At 36.3% G+C, this 20038-nt stretch overlaps 1 protein-coding gene across 1 annotated transcript in view; it reads right to left on the bottom strand.

The window, feature by feature from the left end:
• MAGED1 (MAGE family member D1) overlaps positions 1 to 20038 on the bottom strand; it is a 106221-nt gene that overhangs the window by 62959 nt on the left and 23224 nt on the right. The gene's annotated exons all lie outside the window — the stretch shown is intronic.

Here is a 20038-nt window from a genome sequence, read left to right as displayed (position 1 = left end):
TTATGCCACAGGCAAGGGTAATAACTGAGACAGAACCTGGCAGATCCCCTGAGGTAAGAAGACAACACTCAGAGTCCAGTGAGAAGGCAGCTAAAATCTGCAGGTAATAGTTAGCAGAATGGGGAAACAGTGCAGAAAAAGAACTCCTGAGATTTGTAAAGGGTCCATTGAGTATTCAACAGAGTATACATTAGTGTATATAGAGGAAACTACCCAAGGCAGGGGAGAGAACCATTTGAAATCACTAGAAAGAACACTTTTCATCACTTACACTGGGACAGGAACAGCACCTGTTACCAACAGCCAGCAAGGAATAGTTTTCCATAGACTGAGCACCACCCTGGTTCCACCTAATCAATCTTAAAAGCAAGACATAAAAGGATCAAACTGTTTCCATGTAGTTTCATCATATTCCAGAATAAAGCTCAAGAAATTTTTAGTTATATAAAAATATCTAGCATCCAACAAGGTAAAATCCACAAGGCTTGAAGGTAAACAAACATCACCAGCAATGCAAAGAAGCTTGAAATTATTTTTTTAAAAAAATCAATAAATTGAAACCAACCAAGAATTGATGCAGATGTTAGAGTTACCAGACACGGACATTTAAAAAGTTATGACATAATCTATTCATCTACAAAGTTAAGTAGAGGCATGGAAAACTATAACAAAGACGCCCAAATTAAAATTTTAGAGATGTAAATAATAATATCTGAGCTTAAAAATACGCCAAATTGGATAAATGACATATTAAACTATGGAAAAGGAAAGATTAAAGAATTTGAAAACAATGGAAATAAGAATCATCCAAAATGAAACCGACAGAAAAGAATTTTTTTGAAGTATGAAGAATATCAGTGGACTGTTGAACAATGGCAAGCAACTTAATACACAGGTAATTAAAGTCCCCAAAGAAGATGAGAGGAGTATTAATACTTTTCACCCGGCAGATCCCCTGAGGTAAGGAGATGATTCTCGGGAGAGGAAGGCAGCTAAAATTCTTAGCCACTGTTCCTTCATATGTTACTATTAATTGTGGGTTTTGCCATTATTTTAGTGATAATTTTAACCCTCAAATCAAAAAATATCAACATATTTGGTGCAAAAGAAACATGAAGGAAACTACAAGGCTCATCACAATCAATCTGATTAAGAGATTTTTTAAAAAACTCTGGAAACAATGCAGGAAAAACAAAAAGACACATTAATAACAAAGAAACAAATAAACTAAATTAGTACAGACAATCCCCAACTTATGATGGTTCAACTTATGCTCTTTCAACTTTACAATGGCGCAAAAGCGATATACATTCCATAAAAAATAAACTTTGAGCACCAATACAGCCATTCTGCTTTTCACTTTCAGCACAGTATTCAATAAGTTATATGAGCTATTCAACATTTTATTATAAAAGAAGCTCCGTGTTAGATGATTTTGCCCAACTGTAGGCTGATATTAAGTGTTCTGAGCATGTTTAAGGTAGGCTAAGCTAAGCTACAATGTTTGCTAGGATAAGTGTATTAAATGCATTTTCAACTTACAGTATTTTCAACTTAAACAGGTTTATCGGGATTTAATCCCATTGTAAATCAAGGAGCATCTGTATAACCTTCCCACAAGGAAATTTTAAAGAGTCAGATGACTTCGCTAGCAAATTCTACCAACATTTTAAAAAGAAATAATACCAGTACTACACAAACTTTTCCAGAAAATTAAAGAATAGCAAATACTTCCTAACTCATTCTATGAGGCCAGTATGGTCCTGATACAAAAACCAGACAAAGACATTACAAGAAAAGAAGTAACTTATACAACAAAAAATAAATAGATCAAAGTCCTAAATGGGAAAAATCAACTTTAAAGGTTTTAGAACATTTAGAAGAGCATTTTTATAACCTCCAAATCAGAGAAATATTTCTTAAAGATACAAAGATCAATCATAAATAAAAAGACTGGTAGATTTGATCAAAATTTATATCAAAATTCATCACCTCTGTACTACAAAAGAAACCGTTAAGGTAAAAAGACTAACTACGGACTGAGAGCAGATATTTGCAACACTAACAAGGAATCCATATCCAGAATATAAATGTAACTTCTACAAATCAATAAGAAAAAACAAAAAGTATCCATAGAACCATTGTTTTCAACTATTAAAAAAAGGAAACAACCTAATATCCATTAACAAAAGAACACTGAAATAATTTTTTGAATACTCCACAAAGACAGGATGGACACCAGTTCAAAATTTGGTTTGAATGTCAACACCAATGATACCAAACAAACACACACCCACATTCATAAAAAAGCTGATTACTCACATAATGAGGTTTTCTGCAGAGAGCAGGGGTGGCTCTCAGACACATCCAAACATGGCTTTATAAAGCAAGGAGAGAACACTGGCTTGGGTTTTTATGGTGGTTGGGGGTGGGGCTGGGGTGAGGATTCTCACCTGTGGTTTGAACTTTACACTGGTGGTAAAGAACACTGCATCATGGCTTTCTTATCTTGCTCAGATGTGGGACAGAGGGAGAACAGGGAGAGATAAGACTTCAAAGCTGTCAGCAGTCAAACATTAAAAATGGAGTGAGACTTTTAATTATGATTTTATACGAGATTATAAATAGATGCATGAGTTTTATATTCATTAATGAGCCTGACAAATACCATGATGAACAATAAAAAAGCAGGTTTGTAGAAGAATGCATACATTTCTGCCATATAAATAATGTTCAAAAAAGCAAAATAATTTCATATATTTCAAGTGATATTTATATAAGTAGGAAAATCAAAAGAAATGCAAAGGAATGATAAATACTGAATTGAAGATAATGGCAACATGTAGAGAAAAAGGAGTAGGATGTGATTGGGGGTTCATAGAGGGGACTTCAATTGCATTGCGATTTTCTAAATGTATCGAGTTAGGCAACAAATGCAAAAGTGTTCATTGTTTTATTATTATTTACACTTTTCTGCATGTTTTAATATTTTGTAATTTTATAAAGTGGAAGTCAGCTTTTAATACATATAGTGCCCCTAGTTAAATATCTTTAAATATCCTGACTATGGTAAAGTCTCAAATCAAATAAATCTTAAATTACTTGGTGTTCTCCAGCTTCTGACAACCACAGAGAAAAAGTAGACACTTTACTAATATGAATAACACTAATAAATGAAATTTAATAAAACAAGTTTTCTCCTACATAGATTAAGAATCTTCAAACATAATTTAGTTACAAGTATTTAATTATTCAGATAAAAGTTACAAAATGGTTAGCATAAAAAGTAATGACAGATGAAACCCTGTAGTACTTAATGTAAAAAAACTGATTCAGCAACAGCACACTTACTGAGATTTTTTAAGAAATTAAAGGTACCTCACATTCGAGGAATATAGAAAAAAATTAAATGTATGTGTGTGGGGTGGGAGAGATTGGTTGACTGACTTATGGTATCAGAGAACAATTCCACTATTTTATTCCTGTAGAAAAAAAAAAAAAAAAAAACGACAAAAAACTAGCCGGGCGATGTGGCGGGTGCCTGTAGTCCCAGCTACTCGGGAGGCTGAGGCAGGAGAATGGTGTGAACCCGGGAGGCGGAGCTTGCAGTGAGCTGAGATCCGGCCACTGCACTCCAGCCTGGGCGACAGAGTGAGACTCCGTTTCAAAAAGAAAAAAAGAAAAAAAGAAAAACGAAATAAAGTAATTTCTACCACTTTTTACCTCCTGAAATCTAACCACAATATAACACCTTAGTTTAATAAACATCTCAAAGGATTCACATACGGGATTTGTCAACTCAAACTTTTATTCTTCTTCTACTTTCTTACTAACTTTCACGAATTAAATGTAGCCCCAAACTACCATTTATAAGAAAATTACATTCCAAAACAGTTTTCCATTTAAAAAAAGAAAATGTCGTAAATGGTAATTAGGTACTTACGTTGGACTACATAAGATTGTTTGACCTATGTTGGTGCTGAAATTTTCCAATACTGTTATAAAGACCACTAATAAAACAATGTGCTTTTATGAGAAATTAACAAAAGAGGGCTAACACTGAGACGCTAAGAACCTATCTTCCAGTGCTATATCCCTAGTAGTACTGCTGATTCTCCTACCCATCTCCCTGATATCCCATTTGGCTCCCAGTATGAGTAGAACTTCCTAGTAATTCCTGAAGAGTGAAGGCTTGCAGAAGTAGGGCTGCAGAGGTTTTAGCAGGTGAGGAAAAGAAAAGATAAGAAGACACATTAAGGCTCGTGAGTAGCAGGGTCAAGACCAAGTTACCAATCTTTCTTGTCTACCTTTTCCCTTTTCTTTCCCCTCCATGGAGCCTGGATGAGAAAAGAGAAGTAGAGTCAAAAAGACAAATATCACATGCTCCCACTCATATGTGGAAGCTAAAAAAAAAAAAAAAAAAAACTGAACTCACGGAGAGAGTAGAATGATGGTTACCAGAGGCTAAGAGTAGCAGAGAGGGAGAGATAAAGTGGGAGTGGTTAATGGGTACAAAAATACAGTGAGACAGAACGAATAAGATCTAGTATTCAATAGCACAATAGGGTGACTATAGTTAACAATAATTTATAGCATATTTAAAAATAACTAAAGGAGATTGAGCACAGTGGCTCACGCCTGTAATCCCAGGACTTTGGGAGGTCAAGGTGGGTGGATCCCTTGAGCGTAGGAGTTCAAGACCAGCTTGGGCAACATGGTGAAATCCCATCCCTACTAAAAATACAAAAATTAGCCAGGTGTGGTGGTGTGCGCCTATAGTCCCAGCTACTCAGGAGGCTGAGGTGGAAGAATCACCTGAGCCCGAAAGGTGGAGCTGCAGTGAACCGAGATGACACCACTGCACTCCAGCCTGGGTGACAGAGTGAGATCTTCTTTCAAAAAAATAATAATAATAAAATAAAAATAAAATAACCAACAGAGTGGAATTGGAATGTTCCTAACACAAATGATAAATGCTTAAGGTGATGGAAACACCAATTATCCTAACTTCATCATTACATATTATATGCTTGTATCAAAACATCCCATGTATGCCGTAAATATACACAACTATTATATAGCCATGATAATTAAAAATAAAAATAATTTCTTTAAAAAGGAAAGAAGTGCAGAGTGCCTGTTTACCTTGCAAAGTGGGAGAAGATGAAAAGGAAGTTACCCATAGAGCCCAGTGAGGATGTCCATTTATCTATTGGATACTCTGTATTTGGAAAATTTAAAGATTCACAGTACATTGCTTCCAATGCCCAAACAACATTGGGAACTTACTAAATTCTGAAATTTCCTTCATCATTAAAATTATTTTATTTATTTATTTTTAATTTAATTTAATTTAATTTTTGAGGCAGGAACTCACTCTGTTGCCCAGGCTGGAGTCCAGTGGTGAGATCACAGCTCACTGCAGCCTTGACTTCCTAGGATCAAGCGATCCTTCCATCTCAGCCTCCTGACTGGCTGGGACCACAGGTGCACACCACCATGCCTGGCTAATTCTTTTATTTTTTTTGTAGAGATGGGTTCTCCCTGTGTTGCCCAAGCTGGTGTTGAACTCCTGGGCTCAGGTAATCCACCCACCTTGGCCTCCCAAAGTGCTGGGATTATAGGCTTAAACCACTGCCCCCAGCCTAAAATTATTTTTAAATACATTTATTGCCAATATTTTTTTCAAGAGCTATGTCAGAAAACACTGTACTTGCATGTCAGTGTAACTTTGTTAGGAATATTTTGTTACTTTTCCAAGTCAAGATTGGGAATAACAGTTGTTTGATATGTAGTTATCAAATATAAAACACAAAGGAGGCCGGGCGCAGTGACTCACACCTGTAATCCCAGCACTTTGGGAGGCCGAGGTGGGCGGATCTTGAGGTCAAGAGATCGAAGACCATCCTGGCCAACATGGTGAAACCTCGTCTCTACTAAAAATACAAAAATTAGCTGGGCGCGGTGGCACGCGCCTCTAGTCCCAGCTACTCGGGAAGCTAAGGCAGGAGAATCGCTTGAACCAGGGAGGCGGAGGTTGTAGTGAGCCGAGATCCTGCCACTGCACTCTAGCCTGGTAACAGAGTGAGACTCTGTCTCAAAAAATAAATAAATAAATAAAACACAAAGGAGACAGCATACGAAATATTATTACAAATAGCTGTATCACAGCCAACAGACACATGAAAAAATGCTCACCATCACTCACCATCAGAGAAATGCAAATCAAAACCACAATGAGATACCATCTCACACCAGTTAGAATGGCAATCGTTAAAAAATCAGGAAACAACAGGTGCTGGAGAGGATGTGGAGAAATAGGAACACCTTTACACTGTTGGTGGGACTGTAAACTAGTTCAACCATTGTGGAAGACAAGACAGTGTGGCAATTCCTCAAGGATCTAGAACTAGAAATACCATATGACCCAGCCATCCCATTACTGGGGATATACCCAAAGGATTATAAATCATGCTGCTATAAAGACACATGCACACGTATGTTTATTGCGGCACTATTCACAATAGCAAAGACTTAGAATCAACCCAAATGTCCATCCGTGACAGACTGGATTAAGAAAATGTGGCACATATACACCATGGAATACTATGCAGCCTAAAAAAGGATGAGTTCGTGTCCTTTGTAGGGACATGGATGCAGCTGGAAACAATCACTCTCAGCAAACTATCGCAAGAACAGAAAACCAAACACCACATGTTCTCACTCATAGGTGAGAACTGAACAATGAGATCACTTGGACACAGGAAGGGGAACATCACACACCGGGGCCTATTGTGGGGAGGGGGAAGGCTGGAGGGATAGCATTAGGCGATATACCTAATGTAAACGACGAGTTAATGGGTACAGCACACCAACATGGCACATGTATACCTATGTAACAAACCTGCACGTTGTGCACATGTACCCTAGAACTTAAAGTATAATAATAAAAAAATTTTTAAAAAAACATATAGCTGTATCAGTTAAGAAATACATTTTTTGCCTTAGGTGACAGATACGTGATAGATCAGTTGGGAAAAATGGCTGTGCTTCACCCCTCACAAGCTGGGTACTGGTACTATAATCAGAGTATAAATAGGTCAAGATGATGTCACCACTTTGGGCCCTTACCTCTTTAGTCATCTCTCCTCACACCTGTACTTTGAACCACTCCGTCTCCCCAGGCTCCTTCCCACCAGTAGTTAAATCTATTTGAGTTTTTACCACCTTGAAAGTAATTTTTCCTCCAAATTTCTGCATCTTTCTCCAGGCACTACCTTTTTTTTTTTTTTCCTCCTCTTTCCTTATCTCCTATAAACTTTAATTGGTATTGGTGTTATTTTGGAAATATCTCAAAAATATAGAATATCCACCCAGAATTAACAATTGCTAACATTTTTTAAAATGTAGTCACATTTGCTTCATCTATTTTATGAAACAAACTAATCATTCTAGATAAGGATGAAGTACTCTGTAAAGCCACCCCTAGTCATTATCCTTTCCCCTCCCCAGAGGCAACCAAATTTGATATGGTGTGCATCATTTCAATTCCTTCTTTATACATACATTTTCAAACATATCTGTATCTATAAGCAATATATTGTATTTGTGTATGTTTTAAATTTAAATAAGTGGTATCATATTATGTGATTGTTCTGTAACTCACTTTTCTCCATCAGCCTTATGTTTTTAAGATCACACTGACACATACTGATGTGATTTCTTCATTTTCACTGCCATATTAAATTGCACTGTATGAATAGATGATGAGTTATTGATCATTCCCCTATTAATTTGAAACAGTTGGGGAATTTAGTTTATTTCCAGTTTTTCACAATATCAAGTAATACTGCAATGTTGTCTTACATGTCTCCTAGAATTGGAAATGTTGCGACAGAGGGAAGTGCCCATCTACAATTTTACTAGATCCTTCACAATTAATTTCATTCGAATGTGACTGTATTTCTTTCCACCCACATCAGCCATATATGAAGACTACTGTTTCCCTACAACCATGCCAATACCAGGTATTGTCAAACAATAAAATTTTTATCTGATATGTTAAAAGTGACATTTCATTATTTTGATTTTCAGTCCCTTGATTATTAGTGCAATTGACCACATTTTAATGTATTTATTGGACTTCTGTATTTCCTTTTTTATAAATTACCTCTTCATAACTTTGCCCATTTTTCGGATTGGATGGCTTATCATTTAATTGATTTATAGACTTTCTTTATACATTCTGTTTCAACAACCCTTCCCTTCCCTGAGATAATAAAAATAGTCCCCTAATTTTTTTTATTAAAAAAATTAAAGTTTTGCTTTTCACAATTGGGTGTATAATCTATAAAAAATTAATGTTTTGTTTTTGGTGTTGGTATTTTATTTTATTTTTTTCTATATGGATAACCAATTGTCCCATCACCATTTATTGAATGATACATTCTGCTCTATTAATTTATGTTGACACCTTTTTCACTTACTAATTTCACATATATATACATATACGCGTGCGCGCGCGCACACACACACACACACACACCCCGGTCTATTTCCGTATTCTCTATTCTTTTCCATTTGTCAATTCCCGTATCTAGTCCATATCTACCCTGAGCTCCTTGACACATTTGACACTATTTGAATACTTATTTTTCCTTGAAACATATTCTTCCCTTTGTTTCAGTTATTCTTTTGCTCTCTTCGATTTTTCTCTGACTTTTCTTTCTGTCTTTAGGTCTCTCTTCCTCTGCTTAACACCTAACTGTCTGTATCCCCAAAAGTTCATCCTCAACTCTCCTTCCTTCTCTTTCTACATATTCTCTTTGGACCTGTGCTGCCTAATGCAATAGCCACAAACCACATTGGGTTACTGATTACGTGAAATGCGTTAGTTCAAAGTGAGATGTGATACAAGTAGAAAAATCCATATGATATTTAGAAGAGTATTGTTTTAATGTAGAACAGCTCTTAAGTATTTTTATACAGATTACATGTTAAAATGTTATTTTTGATGTTTGGGTTAAATAAAATACTTTATTAAAATTAATTTCACCTGTTTCTTTTTACTGTTTTGGTAACACATCCACAAGAAAAATTTAAAAATACATACATAAGCACCTCTAATTGTAGCTCCAAATTGTAAAGAACTGGGAAGATGTCCCTCCTGCCCTTACAAAAGCTAGACAAAATGAAAATCAATAACTTTTAAAAAATCATCAGAGAACTCAGGCCACAAGGGAAATCACCACTTGAACATTTGGAGAGACAGGAAGATCTAGCACTTATGATTTGTTTACATGGTAGAGAAACTGCTGGATACCATAAGCTGACATGTCCTGCAAGAAATGTCAAAAGAAGTTCTCCAGGCACAAAATAAAAATAACATGTTAGAAACCTGAATCTTCATAAAGAAAGAAAGTCAGAGAAAAACAAATATAGGTAATATAAAACTTTTTATTTTTCTTATTCTTAATCAATCTAGGAGGTAACTGTGTATAAAGTAAAAACACTACAATGTATGAAATGACTGTAGCATGTAAGTAAGTGAAAGGGGTGACAGCAATGTCAAAAAGAAAGCAAGGCAGAAACGGGGAATAACTCTTATAAGGTACCCACACTATACAGGAAGCAATACAATAGTATTTGAAAGACTTAGATTAAAAATGTGTATTGTAAAAACTAGGGTAACTACTAAAAAGTTAAGAAAAAGAAATATAAATGATATGCAAAGAGAGGAGATAAAATGCTCAATTAAGGTCATATAAACACAATTCCAATCAAAATTTTAGCAAGCATTTTGTAGACATGAAAAGGCAAATGACCTAACAGCTATCACAACTCTGAAAAAGAAAAACCAAGTTAGAGGACTCATATTATCTGATTTCAAGACATGACATAAGTCTATAGTAATCAAGGTGCCATAGTATTAGCAAAAGAAATGACACATAGATCAACAGAACAGAACACAGAGCCCATAAATAGATCCGCACAAATACAATCACAGATTTTTTTTAATACTGCAAAACCATTTATTATTGCCAGAGGATTGGGGCAAGGTGTGGGAGAGAGAAGCATTTTTTTTTCAGTTGACTTTTTAAAAATTGACTTTATTTTTTAAATAAGCTTTAGGTTCACATAAAAACTGAGTACAAGGTAGAGATTCTTCACATACTCTCTGCTCCCGTATACACACAACCATCCCCACTATGAAAATCTCCCACCAGAAGGGTATGTATATTTGTTATAATTGATGAACCTATATTGACATATCATTCTCACCTAAAGTTCATAGTTTACATTGGGGTTTACTCTCAGTGTTGTACATTCTATAGGTTTTCACAAATGTATAAACACATGTATCCACCATTATAGTACCATACAGAGTAGTTTCACTGCCCTAAAAATCCCATGTGCTCCGTCTGTTCATCCCTTCTCAACCCCCAAACCCTGGAAGCTACTGATCTTTTTACCATCTCCATAGTTTTGCCTTTTCCAAAATGTCAAATACTTGGAATCATATAGTATGTAGCTTTTTCTTTCCCTCCCTCCCTTCCTTCCTTCCTTTCTTCCTTCCTTCCTTCCTTCCTTCTTTCCTTCCTTCCCTCCTTCCCTCCCTCCTTCCCTCCCTTCTTTCTTACTTGCTTGCTTGCTTTCTGGGACTCGCTCTGTTGTCCAGGCTGGGGTGCTGTGCAATCTCAGCTCACTGCAACCTCTGCCTCCCAGGCTAAAACCATCCTCCCACCTCAGCCTCCGAGTAGCTGAGACATGCAGCCTTTTCAGATTGGCTTATTTTAAAACTCAGTAATATGCACGTATGATTCCACCATATCTTTTCATGGCTCGAAAAGGTTTTTCATAGCCCTTTTTTGGCACTAAACTCCATTGTCTGGACGCACTACAATTTATCCATTCACCTACTAAAGGACATCTTGATTGTTTCTAAATTTTGGCAATTATGAATAAAGCTACTATAAACATTTATGTGCAGAGTTTTGTGTAGACGTAACTTTTCAACCCATTTGAGTAAATACCAAGGAACGCAATTGCTGGATCATATGGTAAGAGTACATTTAGCTTTGTAAGAAACTGTCAAACTGTTTTCCAAAGTGGCTATACCATTTTGTATTCCCACCAAGAAAGAATGAGAGAGAGCTCCTGTTGCTTCATCTTTCCACCAGTTTTTGATGTTGTTAGTGTTTTGGATTTGGAACATTCTAATAAATGTGTAGTGGTATCTTTTTTAACTTACAATTTGCTAATAACATATGTTGTTGAGCATCTTTGCACATGCTTATATATCATCTGTATATTTTCTTTGGTGAGGTGTCTTTGTTCAGGACTTTTGCCTATTTTTTAATCAGGTTATTTCATTTTAGTCAACTGATTTTTTTTACATAGGCATAAAGGTAATTCAATGGAAAAGGACAATCTTCGCCAAAAACAAAAAAAAATGGTGCTGAAACAACTGGAATCCATGTGCAAAATAAAATTATGACACAAACCTCACACTTCACATGAAAATTAATTCAAAATGGATCACAAATCTAAATGTAAAACAGAAAATTATAAAACTTCTAGAAGAAAACAGAAAACTTGCATGACCTTAGGCTTCAGCAATGAGGTTTTATATAAAACACCAAAAGTATGGGAATTCTGGAATGGCTATGTGAGGAGCTCAGTGAAATCTCCTCCCCAAAGAGACATCTAATAAAACTGGTCAAAACAAGCAAAGTCAATCACCTAAATTCTCTGGGAACTGATCAACAGCAACAAAATCTACAGAACTAAGTAAGAACAAGGAGAGTCGGCGGCATTTCAGTCAGGGGCTGCTCATTTCTCCCTACATTTCTATGCTGTCAAAGAACTACATTAGCTGGCTCAGCTGTTTAGCAGTGGCATCAACTCCCAAAGCTTCAGTTCTAAAGAACTGTCATTATTTGTCCTGTCCGTTGGTTCCCCGGAAGACACTACTTAAAAGGTTTATGTTTGATTCAGTGCAAAACCCATACTAAAAGCCCCTCCACAAATGCTAACACTTGCAGCAAACAATAGACTAAATAAAAAGAATGAAAGGAAAAGCTGAGGAATAAGCTATCAATAGGGGATTTGAAGAGTTCTGATATTTTCTAGGGAATATAGAAGGCCATCTGCATGTATAGGGCTTTGTGCATGCTCAGGAAACACCTAAGAAGGCCATAAACTCTCACTTCTAACTGACTTTTAGGCTCTCTGCAATCAGGAAGTGAAGGCTAATGTACGGTTGTAAACTGCCTGGCTAAGTGTTGCATGCCCCAAGATGTATACAGATCCCTTTATTAAAGACTATGCAATTTACTGGTCCCAGGCATTTAAGGAAATCTTTATCCAATGATGGCTAAGCTACTGAGTAGATACTTTAGTGGTTACACACACAATAAACTAATACACTTTGTTCTTTGCTTCTTCAGCCCTTCTCCTCTATGAAGTCAATCTCTTCTGCTCTCAGCTCATTTGAACAAGTATTCTATTTTGTGGAATAGTGTTGCCTGATTCTAGAATCACAAATACGGCCAAGTGAGATCTTTAAACTAAATTTGTTGTAATTTTGTCTTTTGACATATTGTTGCCCTTTAGAGCTCTCTCGGACCCAGAGACTCCCCACTGTGCTGCTGAGTAGCCATCACCTAAACATGTAAGTCAAGTCCCCTCTACAGTCTCCCTCTCTGGAAATTCCATGGCCTCTTCCCCTTCAGAGTAGCAACTCCAAAGCCAGGGCCTCTGGACAAGCTCCTACTGTGAAAGACTTCCCCAACATGCAAGCCTGTCAACACATCTCCCAATAAAACTTGTGTGTGATACTGCCACCTCACAGTCATATGTCTTTCTTCAACAAGCCCCTAAATCCCTCAAGCCCCCTAGAAATATAAAGTAACTGATATGAAAAATTCATTAGAGGGGCTCAAGAGCAGATTTACACTGATAGAAAAAAATAATCAGCAAGGTTGAAGATAGTCCAATTCCGATTATCCAGTCTGAGGAACAGAAATTTTACACACATACACACATAGGTTTCTGAGACTGTGTGTGTGTATATATACATATACATATATATATACATACACATGTATATATACACACACGTATATATACACACACAGACACAGGGAGACAGAATATAAACACACCCTCAGAAACTTGTAAGAAACCATCTAGCAACCAAAATACATATAATGGGAATCAGAGAAGAAAACAGAAAAGAGGAAGAAGGTATTTGAACAAACTACAGCTGAAAGTATCACAAATTTGATGAAAAAAATGTTTACATACACATTCTAAAAAGCAAACAAACACTAAGTAGGAAAAATGAGAAGTATATACACACAGGCACATCATAATAAATATATTGAAAGCCAAAACAAGGAGAAAATCCCAAAGAGCAACAAGAGAAAAACAACTCTCACAAACAAGAAAACAGAAGTTTAACAGTTGACGTCTCCTCAGAAGCCATGGCCAAAAAGCAGTGGGAAGACATACTCAAGTTACAGAAAGAAAAAAAACTGCGATAAACAATTCTGTATCTAATAAAGGAAGTAAAACTATCCTTCAAAAGTGAAGGAGCAAATGGGACATTATCAGATAAACAAAACTGAAAGAGATATCAAGTAGCTGGCAGCTGCCCTATGAGCAATACTAAAAGAAGTCCTTCAGTCTGAAAGGAAAGGACACTAGAAAGTAACATGAAATCATAAGATGAAATAAAGTTTAATGGTAAAAGTAACTACATAGGTAAATATTAAAAACAGTATAAATATAGTTGTTGCTTTTTAAAAATTTGCAATTCCTGTGTTTTCCAGTCTGACTTAAAACATGACTACCACAATAATTATAAATCTATGTTGATGGACACACAGTGCAAAAAGATATAATTTGTAACACTAACAACATAAAGGTTATAGTGCTATTAAGGAAGCAAAGCTTTTGTATTCTATCGACAGTAATAAGTTCATATAAATCTGAACTAGATTCTCATCAATTAAGATGTTAATGGTAATCTCCATAGAATGAACTAAAAAAAAAAAAACACCAAAATATATAGCAAAAGAAACGACAGGGAATTGAAATGGCACAGTGGAAAATATTGACTTAAAACAAATGAAAGCAGTAATGTAAAAACAGAAAAACAAAAGAACATAAGACATAGGGAAGACAGATAACAAAATACACATGTAAATTCTACCTGAAGAGTAACTGCACTAAATGTGAATGGATTGAACTCTCCAATAAAGACACAGACTAGTTAAATTGACAAAAAAAAAAGGTATGGCCCAACTACACATTATCTTCAAGAGAATGATTTTAGATTCAAAGGCACAAATAAGTTTAAAGTAAAAGAATGGAAAAAGAGATACCATATAAACAGTACCCAAAAAACAGTAGGAGTGGTTATACTAATAGCAGACAAAATATACTTTAAAACAAATATTGGTAAAACAGACAAAGAATAACATTTTGCAATCTTTAAGCTGCCAATCCATCACAAAAATATCACTATGATAAACTTACATTCATCTACCAACAGATTCCAAAAACTGACAGAACTGAACAGAGAAACGAACAATTCAATAACATATTCTGGCTGCCTCAATATCCCACTTTCAATAATAGATTAAAAACAATCAGATAGGAGATCAACAAGGAAAAAGAAGACTGCACCTAATAGACACTAGAGTAACACTTAACCCAGTAACAGATGAACACACATTCTTCTCAAGTGCATATGAAATATTCTCATGGAAGATAGACCATATGTTAGATCATAAAACAAGTCTCCATAAAACGGACTGAAACAATAAAAAGTATCTTCACCAACCACAGTAGAATTAAATTAGAAATCAGTAACAGGAAGATATTTTGTAAAGTAATTCAAAAGTAGAAATTAAACAGCGCATCTCTAAAAAAGTCAAAGGTCAAATAAGAAACTACACAGGAAATGAGAGAGTTCTTTGAGATTAATGAAAACTTAAACACAACCTACCAAAACATATGACATGCAGTGAAAGCAGTATTCTTTACTGATGAAAATTTATAGTTGTAATAACTATATTACAATATCTCTTATGAATATAAACACAATAATCCTCAACAAAATACTAGCAAACCAAATTCAGACACGTATAAAAAACTCCACACCATGACTGAGATCTATTCTAGAAATAAAAAGTTGGATAAATATATGAAAAACAAGAAAGATCTAAAACAATGACCTAGCTTTTCATCTTAATTAACTATAAAAAGAAAACTAAACCCAAAGCAAACAGAAGGAAGGAAGGAAATAATACAAAGACTAAGGAGTAAATAAATGACATAGAGAATCAAAAAATAATAGAGAGCCATCAATGAAAATAAAAATTGGTACTTCCAAAAGATCAACAAAATTGACAAACCCTTAACCAGAATGACCAAGAAAAAGGACAGAAGACTCAAATTACTAGAATAAGAAATGAAAGACGGAATATTACTTCCAATCTTATAAAAAAATGCTATAAATAAGTGTATGACAAAAAATCAGATTAACTTAAATAAAACAAACTCCTAGAAAAACAAAAACTACTGAATCTGACTTGGGAAGACATAGATAAGATAAAGAGACCTATAACAAGTGAAGAGATTGTATTAGTAATCAAAACACTACCCACAAATAAAAGCCAAGGCCAAGACAGCTTCGCTGCTAAATGCTACACAAACTCCTTGAAAGGAGGGAAGACAAGGGAACACTTCCTAACTTATTCTGTGAGGCCAGTATTATTCTGATAGCAAAACCAGACAGAGGCATTACAAGAAAAGAAACCTGCAGACCAATATCCCTTATGAATATAAACACAATAATCCTCAACAAAATACTAGCAAACCAAATTCAGACACATATAAAAAGAACTCCACACCATGACTGAGATCTATTCCAGAAATAAAAAGCTGGATAAATACATGAAAAGCAGTGTAATACACTATATTAACAGTATAAAAGGTGAAAACCACATGACCATCTCGATGGATATAGAAAGAGGCTTTGAATAAGCCCAACAACTTTTCATTTAAAAACTCTTAAACTAGGAACAGAAGGAAATTTCTTCAACCCAATAATGGCATCTATGAAAAATTCACAGAAACACCATACTTAATAATTAAAGATCAGGCCCTGGCACAGTGGCTCACGCCTGTAATCCCAGCACTTTGGGAGGCTGAGGTGGGCGGGTTGCTTGAGTCCAGGTGTTCGAGACCAGCCTAGGCAATATGGCGAAACCCAGTCTCTACAAAAAATACAAAAACTATCCAGCAAGGTGGCATGTGCCTGTAGTCTCAGTTACTTGGGGGGCTGAGGCAGGAGGATCACTTGAACCCAGGAGGTCCAGGCTGCAGTAAGCAGAGATTGTGCCACTGTACTCCAGCCTGGGTGACAGAGGGAGACCTTGTCTCTAATAATAATAATAATATCAATAAATAATTAATGATCAAAAGCTTTCCCCCTAAAATCAGGAGAAAGACAAGGATGTCTACTCTCTCCACTTCAACAATGTACTGAAGATTCTAACAAGGGCACTTTTAAAAGAAAACATGATGAAAGGCACTGAAGTTATAAAGGAAGCAGTACAACTATCTCTATTTGTGGATGGCATGACCTTGAATGTAAAAATTTTAAGGAATCCACTAAAAACTACTAGAACTTATAAATGAGTTCAGCACAGTTGCAGGTTATAAGATCATAAACAAAAATCAACTGTAGTTCTACCTTGCAATGAACAATACAAAAATAAAATTAAGAAAACAAGTTTAAGTGAAATAAGCCAGGCACAAAAAGACAAATAGCACATGATCTCATTCATTTGTGGAATCTTAAAAAAGCTGATCTCATACAAGTACAGATTAGAATAGTGGTTACCAGAGGCTGAGGAGGGTAGAGGGAAAAGAGTGGGGTGGAAGAGAGGCAGAAAGACTAGTTAAAGGGTACAAAATCACAGTTAAATAGGAGAAATAAGTTCTGTTGTTCTATTGAACAGTAGAATGACTATAATTAACAATATTGTGTTATACATTTCAAAATAACTAGATGAAGGATTTTGAGTGTTCTTACCACAAGGAAATGATAAATGTTTGAGGTGATTAATATGCTAAATACCCTGATTTGATCACTGCACAATGTATATGTCTATTGAAACATCACACTGTAGCCCATAAATAAATAGAATTATTGTGTGTCAATTAAACATAAAACTTAAAAAAGAAAACAAGTCCATTTACAGTAGCATAAAAAAAAATTCAACACTTAGGAATAAATTTAGCCAAGAAGGTGAAAGGTGAATAAATTTAGCCAAGGAGATGAAAGACTTGTCAACAATATTGTGTATGGGGACCTTAATGTGTGGGACCACAACCTGTACACTGAAAACTACAAAACATTGCTGAAAGAAATTTAAGACCTTTAAAAATGGGAAAACACTTGGTTTCATTGATTGTAAGATTTAATATTGTTAAGATGGCAATACTCTCCAAACTGATCTATAGATTCAGTGAAATTCCTATTAAAATTCTAAATACCTTCTGTGCAGAAACAGACAAGCTGACCCTAAAATTAATACTAAAACGGAAGTAACTCAAAATGGTCAAAACAATTTTGAAAATGTGGAACAAAGTTGGAGGAGTCGTATTTCCCAATATCAAAACTTACTACAAGGCTTCAGTTACTAAGATTCTATGGTACTAGAATAATTGTAGACATACAGACTGATGAACAGAATTGAGAGTGTAGATATAAACCCTTATATTTATGGTCAATTGATTTTTGACAAGAGTGCCAAGCATAGTCTCTTAAACAATGGTGCCAGGACTACTGGATATCTACATGCAAATGAAATTGGACCCCTATCTCACACTACATACAAAAATAAACTCAGGCGGGGCGCGGTGGCTCACACCTGTAATCCCAGCACTCTGGGAGGCCGAAGCGGGCGGATCACAAGGTCAGGAGATCGAGACCATCCTGGCTAACAGGGTGAAACCCCGTCTCTACTAAAAATACAAAAAAAAAAGCCGGGCGTGGTGGCGGGGGCCTGTAGTCCCAGCTACTCGGCAGGCTGAGGCAGGAGAATGGCGTGAACCCGGGAGGCGGAGCTTGCAGTGAGCCGAGATCGCGCCACCGCACTCCAGCCTGGGCGACACAGCGAGACTCCGTCTCAAAAAAAATAAAAATAAAAATAAAAAATAAACTCAAAAGAGATCAAAGACTTACATGTAGAAGCTAAAATTATAAAACTCACAGAAGAAAGCATAGGTGCAAATCATTGTGAACTTGATTAGGTAACAATTTTTAAATAAGACACAAAAGCACAAGCTATAAAAGAAAAACTAGATAGCTTGGACTTCATTAAAATGAAAAACTTTTGTACTCAAAAGACACCATCAATAAAGTGAAAAGACAACCCATAAAATGGAAGACAACAGGTCGGGCGCAGTGGCTCAAGCCTGTAATCCCAGCACTTTGGAAGGCCGAGATGGGCGGATCATGAGGTCAGGAGATCGACACCATCCTGGCTAACACGGTGAAACCCCGTCTCTACTAAAAAACACAAAAAACTAGCTGGGCAAGGTGGCGGGCGCCTGTAGTCCCAGCTACTCGGGAGGCTGAGGCAGGAGAATGGCGTAAACCTGGGAGGCGGAGCTTGCAGTGAGCTGAGATCGCGCCACTGCACCCCAGCCTGGGCGACAGAGCCAGACTCCGTCTCAAAAAAAAAAAAATGGAAGACAACAATTGAAAATCATATATCTGTTAGGGACCTAATACCCACAATACATTAAAAGACATATAACTAAACAATTAAAAATATAAATAATGTAATTTAAAAAGAAGAAGGGACTTGAATAGATATTTCTCTAAAGAAGATATACAAATGGCCAATAAGGACATGGAAATACGTTCGACATCATTAGTCATTAGGGAAATGCAAAGAAGAACTTCGATCAGGTACTACTTGACACTGTGAAGAGGAAGAAGGGACCCCCATCCCAAACTTAGGTTAGATGTTGAGACTGGTTACACACACCAAGAGGGTACAAGAAAGTTTAATACTTACCTAAATGAAGATTTTCTGGTAGAGAAGGTCAGGCTTCCCAAGCAGGTGAGAAACGGCTTGACAGAACAAGGAAAGGAGACAAGCTTGGGTTTTCATTGTGGTTAGGGCCCAGTGTAAGGCTTCCTACACACATGAAGGAGCTTCCATAGTTTGAATCTTTTCCTGATCCCCAAGGAGGGAGCAACCAGAGCTTCTTACCAGTTTGCCCCGATGTGGGGCAGAGGGGAAGAAGGTGAAGCTTAAAAAAATGTCAGCAAACTTCAAAAAATAGACTCAGAATCTTACAATTCACCCCTGATGCTTGTCTAATGACTGAACTGTGCCATGTTCATTTAATTAAATATACATCTGTTTAATGAAGTCAGTATGGTGCTAAGTCCTACAGAATGAAGTCTGTAAGCAAAGTAAATGTTTTGTTGAATTCCTTCCTTAAGCCCAGCACTGTATATTCTAAGAAACAAAATGGGTGCCTTCGTCACTATCAATGATGCCTCAAATTCTGAAGGAAAATAAGGAGTCTCTTGGTGAGACCTTATGTTTGACCTTTACTATGTGAAAATAAATGTGTTACCTTCATTTACATTTTGGGTATCTGTGAGGTTAGTGATTCTCAGAGTTCTTTCCCCAAATGGGGCAACTCTTAAGCAGTGGCTCAAGAGTCTGTAAAAATGTGCAGATGGGGCCAACTGTTGGCTAGGGCATACAGTGCTAAGGTGAATGCCTGAAGTTTGGCCAACTGTGCTGAATAAACCCTGTGTTCCTGTCCTTATCAGAAGCATCTTGGTTAAAGGATGAAAAGCATAAGCTCTCCAGCAAACTCCATTGTATACAATGCTTGTGGTGTCATCCATAAATTGTACAAACCATTGTTTTTCACACCATTTGATCTCAAGGGGCTCTGCAGGTAGCCCCAGGGTCTGGGAGGGGGTGAT

Source organism: Macaca thibetana, chromosome X (genome assembly GCF_024542745.1).
Source record: "Macaca thibetana thibetana isolate TM-01 chromosome X, ASM2454274v1, whole genome shotgun sequence".
Classification (NCBI taxonomy): domain Eukaryota; kingdom Metazoa; phylum Chordata; class Mammalia; order Primates; family Cercopithecidae; genus Macaca; species Macaca thibetana.
The sequence above is the reverse complement of the archived record's forward strand: the minus strand, read 5'-3'. Positions and strand labels throughout refer to the sequence as shown.